This window comes from Microtus ochrogaster, unplaced genomic scaffold (genome assembly GCF_000317375.1).
Source record: "Microtus ochrogaster isolate Prairie Vole_2 unplaced genomic scaffold, MicOch1.0 UNK16, whole genome shotgun sequence".
NCBI lineage: Eukaryota > Metazoa > Chordata > Mammalia > Rodentia > Cricetidae > Microtus > Microtus ochrogaster.
In genome coordinates, this window is record NW_004949114.1 from 1508812 (window position 1) to 1513737 (window position 4926).

The window sequence follows — 4926 nt, forward strand, 5'->3', positions numbered from 1 at the left end:
TCTATAAGAGCTAGTTCCAGGACAGGCTCCAAAAACCACAGAGAAACCCTGTCTCGAAAAAAAAAAAAGATTAGCCGAAGCCAGCTGTGATGGCACTTGATAGTAATCTCAGTGTTTGAGAGGACAAGGCAGAAGGGTGGCTGCGAATTAGAAGCGAGTCTGGGTTATACAGTGAATGAATTCCAGGCCGCAGTCTAAAAGAGGAAAAAACAGATGGGGCGTGGTAGTGCACTCCTTTAATTCCAGCACTCTGGAGGCAGAGGCAGGTTGCTCTCAACGAGTTCAAGGCCAGCCTGGCCAGTTAAGGTTACAAAGTGAAACCCTGTCTAGAAACAAAACAAATGCAATTGAACAATATTGGCAACACTGGGCAAGTAAGAGAGGGCCCGCGCAGGAGGGAAGGCCTGGCTTCCAGCCCGCAGGGCAGGGCGTCAAGGGCTTCTTCCAAACACTGCCCCTAGGCAGAGGAGAAGAGATGCCAGAGAGTCCATCGCATCTTCAGCAGGAGTCCGGTCTTCTGGGTCCACTGAAGCCATGCCCGGAACTCAGCGGGGCCGCCTCCGCGAAGAAGCCTAATCCTAAAGCTGTCCAAGAACCCGTCTCCTCTCCCTAGGCGTGGCCCCTCCTGTCCCGGCGCGGCCCCTCCTGTCCCGGCGCGCCCGCCCCGCCCACTGACGCCACACGTCCCGCCCTTTCCCCGCCCCTTGCGGGCCGCGGCGGGGCAGTCGCCTTCCCATTGGTCTGGAGCTACAGCAGACGCGCCTGAGATTGACGGACGTTTGCGTCGCTCCCGCCTCCGATCCCGGCGCGGCGCGCGATTGGCTGTGGCTGCGGAGAGTCTTCGGTGCCTGGCCTGGGCGGCGCGGACGAGGCCTGAGGCGGCGGCGCGAGGCAGGTGAGCTGCGGCGAGCGGGCTGGGCGAGAGCGGGAGTGGGCGGGGGAAATGGGGTCCACCGCAGTCGTGTCGCGGGCACTGGGGGACTGTCTTAGGGCCGGCCGGGATGTAGGTGGCAGAGACCGCAAGAAGTGGGAACCGCTAACCGGCCACGACGCGCGCGACGTCCTTCGCGCTGCCAGGCCGCGCGCCCGGGCTCTCCTGGTCCGGTGTCCCGTGTGCCTTGACACTCTGGTCCCACCTCGCCCCGGACCCCTAGCGTGTTGGGTTCCGGGGTCTCCTGCTGCTCGTCGCGGCGCGCAGGCGCAAGCGCCATCCCGGGGGCGCGCCCTCCCGGAGCGCAGATGTTGCAGGTGCGTTAAGGGGCGCGGGCCGTATAGCGAGTACCTGGCTTGGGCATCCTGCACCTGCTAATTGTCGAGTGTCAGTTCCCTTTGCCCCCTGCCCGGCGCGCAGGACAGTACCTGGCTGGCCTGCTGAGGAGCTTTGTTGGATGCAGTTTGGGGACCCGTGGGCATCAGCTAGGGCAACTCTGCTGCTCCTCGCTCTGCGGTGTGAAGTGCAGTCCTACAATGTGTACTTCACGCCTCCAGGACAGGTTCCTAATTAGAGTTTATAGGATCTTCCATTGCATTTTAACTTGACTGTTAAAGGAGAACTCTTTTCTCCTTTCTGAGCTCCAGCTTAATGTTCTTTTTCTGTCTTTTCGTGTTCCCCCACCCTTTTGGGTTTTTTTATGTCTCACTATGTAGTTGGTTATCTCGAGAGATTCGCCTGCCTCTGTTTCCTGGGTGCTGAGGTTAGAGGCGTGCGCCACTAAGCCGGGCTTACTTACTTGCTTGTTTGATTGTTTTATGGATGGACCGGGCCTCAGGTTGCCCAGGCTGGCCAAGAACTTGCCACATTGCAGAAGATGACCTTGAGCTCTTACTCCTGCCTCCACCTCCCTCTCGCTGTGATTGGATTACAGGCGCACACAACTGCACTGGTCAACGGTGCTTGGGATGGGGCTGGAACCAGGGCTTCCATGAGCATAGTCACAGTACCTTCTTGCTTTTCTATGCCCCATGTTTTCCTTGGTCAGGCCTGCATCACTTTTTCTGTTTGTTTTGTTATGTTATATTTTGTTTTTTTTAAGACACGGTTTCTTCGTTAAGCATTCTGGCTGCCCTGAAACTTGCTTTGTAAGACCTAGCTGACCTTGAACTCACAGAGATCCGCTTGCCTCTGCCTCCCGACGTGCTAGGATTGCTGGCGTGCACCACTACCTCCCATGTGCATCCTATGGTGCTCTGCCCAGGCTTTAGGTGACATGCTTGAGCCGTTGCTCCAGTGAGAGTCTGAGAGGACTCTTCTGAGTTACCTTTTGGTCTTTTTGTTTGTTTGTTTTTGTTTTGGCCAGGTCTTTTGTAGCTCAGGCAGGCCTAGATTTGAAAGCCGGATCCTTGTGTTTCCAGCTTCCCAGTACTGGGATTACAGGTGTGTACTACCATGCCCTCACTTGAGAGTTGTGCTAGATATTTGAAGAGATGCTTTTAGTTCCCATAGGTTGGCAGCCTCAGATTATTTGCCTTTTGGTCTTTCTGGGAGAGAGCAGAAAGTGGCTGAATTCAAGGTAGCCTGCTGCACTGTGTGTGTGTGATGAAAATTTCCATTTTAAACTGTATACAGTGTTATGCAACCATCACCATTATCTAGTTCCAGCTTTTCATGACCCTAAAGGGAAACCCAGTACCCACCAAGCAGTCTCACCCATTTTCCTCCTTCCTGTCCGTTAGCTGCAGCTCTGCTTACAGCCTATGGGTTTGCCTGTTCTCGATATCTTATTTAAGGCTCGTCCATGCGGTGTAGCATGTGTCCTCATTCTATTACTTTCTGTGGCTGAATAGTTTCCTCCTGGATGAACCTATTAAGTCTTTTAAAAATATTTTATTTGCATGTGTATGTTTGCTGAGGTTAAGAGGACAACTTGGCTGGAGTCAGTTGTCTTTTCACCTGTATAAGTCCTGGTGGGCTGTGTCTGGGTCATCAAGTTTGGTAGCAGACAGGTTTACCCCCTAAGTCACCTCTAAAGCCCTATTCAATCTTGTTTATTCACATCATTGGACATTTGAATTGTTTCCTCCTGTTGGGTTACTTAACTAGTGTTGTTGGGATCATGGGAACAAGTTTGTACTTGAACATTGTTTCTGAATACGTACGTGCATGCATGCATGCGTCTGTGTGTGTAGAGGCCCAAGGTTGATATTGGGTGCCTATTTCAATCATTCTCTCCCTTTGTTTTTGTTTGTTTTCTTCAAGACAGAATCTCACTATGTAGCCCTGGCTGTCCTGATTCTGAGACTAGGCTGGCCTCAGATTCAAAGATTTTGCCTGTCTCTACCTCCCAAGTCCTGGGATTAAAGGCGTGCAGCATCATGCCCATTTACCTTAGTTTTTGAAACAGTGCTTCTTCTCTCTGGGACCTGAGGCTCACCGATTTTGAATAGACTGATTGGCTAACAAGCTCCAGAGATCCTCCTGTCTCTGCCTCTCTGACGCTAGGATTACAGTTGCAGGTTGCTGTGCCCAGTTTTTTTCTGTGGGTCCTTAGGGTCTGAGGTCCTCATGCTTGTGTTCCCACTCTTTACTGGCTGGGCCGTGCTCCAGCTTCTGAGCACCTGTTTTTAATTCTTGGAATATAAATCTAGAGTAGAATTGCTGGGTCACATGGTAATTCTATGTTTAGCTTTGTAGGACTGTTTTTCCGCAATGGCTCCATGTTTTACACTCCCACCCACAATGCTGGAGAGGCCCATTTTCTCCATATCTTTGCTAATACTTGTTTTCCTTCCTTCCACCTGCAGCCACCCCCACCTTGCCCCTCATCTCAGTGGCTGTGAAATATATCTGTGGCTTTGGTCTGCATTTCCCAGATGACACAAGTCATGTGTGTGAATTGTTGTTTCGGGTCTTCACTGCTATCTGTTTCTGTGTAGACCCGGCTGACCTGGAATTCATGATCCATCTACCTCTGCCTCCCAAGTGCTGGGATAAGAGGTATTTTTCCACCATGTCTAGCCTTTCCCTATCTTTTAATTAGGTTGTTTTTTGAGTTGTGGAAATTGTTTATACGTTCGGGACATATATGACTTGCAATACCTCTGTCTTTGAGACAGGATCTCACCATAAATCTCAGACTCATTTTAAACTCATAGACCTCCTGCCTCAGCCTCCTTGTATTGCTGGTGTTTGCTACCATGCTTTGCTTCACCTTTGTCCCCCCCCCCCCCCCCCATGTGTGATATCTATGAGCATGTGTGTATGTGGAGGTCAGAGGACAACTCTGTGGAGTCAGTTCTCTTCTGCCTTATGTGGGTCTTGGGGCTTCAGGCTTGTGCTGCAAGTGCTTTAGCCACTGAACCCTCTTGCCAGCCATGGCCATCATTTTGGGGTTTTGACAGGGTTTCTCTATACCCTTGGCTGTCCTGGAACTAGTTTTGTAGACCAGACTCATCTCAAACTCACAGCCATCTCTCTTTGCCTCCCAAGTGCTGGGATTAAAGGTGTGCACTACCACCTAGCCGTGGCCATCCTTTTGATAGTGGGTTTTTGTTGTTTGTTTGTTTTGAAACAGGGTCTCACTGTGTAGCCTTGGCTAGCCTGGAACTCACTCGTTATATAGACAGGCTGCCTCAAACTTAGAGATGCACCTGCCTCTGCCTCTTGGTATTTTTAATGCTCAAAGTGATACAGTCCAAATTATCCGGTTTTTTTCTTTAGGTGGACATATTGCAAACCCCAGGTCACAAAGACTTGTCTGTATGTTTTCTTTTAAAAGTTTGATAGTTGCCGGGCGGGTGGTGGCACACGCCTTTATTTAATCCCAGCAATTGGGAGGCAGAGGCAGGCGGATCTTTGTGAGTTCAAGGCCAGCCTGGTCTACAAGAGCTAGTTCCAGGACAGGCACCAAAAACTACAGAGAAACTCTGTCTCAAAAATCAAAAAAAAAAAGCCGGGCGGTGGTGACGCACACCTTTAATCCCAGCACT

At 51.1% G+C, this 4926-nt stretch overlaps 1 protein-coding gene across 7 annotated transcripts in view; it reads left to right on the forward strand.

The window, feature by feature from the left end:
* The first annotated feature begins 717 nt into the window (after positions 1 to 717).
* Positions 718 to 4926, forward strand: part of Sun1 (Sad1 and UNC84 domain containing 1) — a 53873-nt gene continuing 49664 nt past the window's right edge. For 5 of the 7 annotated variants that reach the window (XM_013353811.2, XM_013353812.2, XM_026789273.1 and 2 more), the window contains exon 1: positions 832 to 895. The gene's annotated coding sequence lies outside the window, so the exon portion shown is untranslated. Of the gene's footprint in view, positions 896 to 1226; positions 1249 to 4926 lie in introns of those variants that run through there. The other 2 variants (XM_005367094.3, XM_026789272.1) reach the window with 2 other exon arrangements.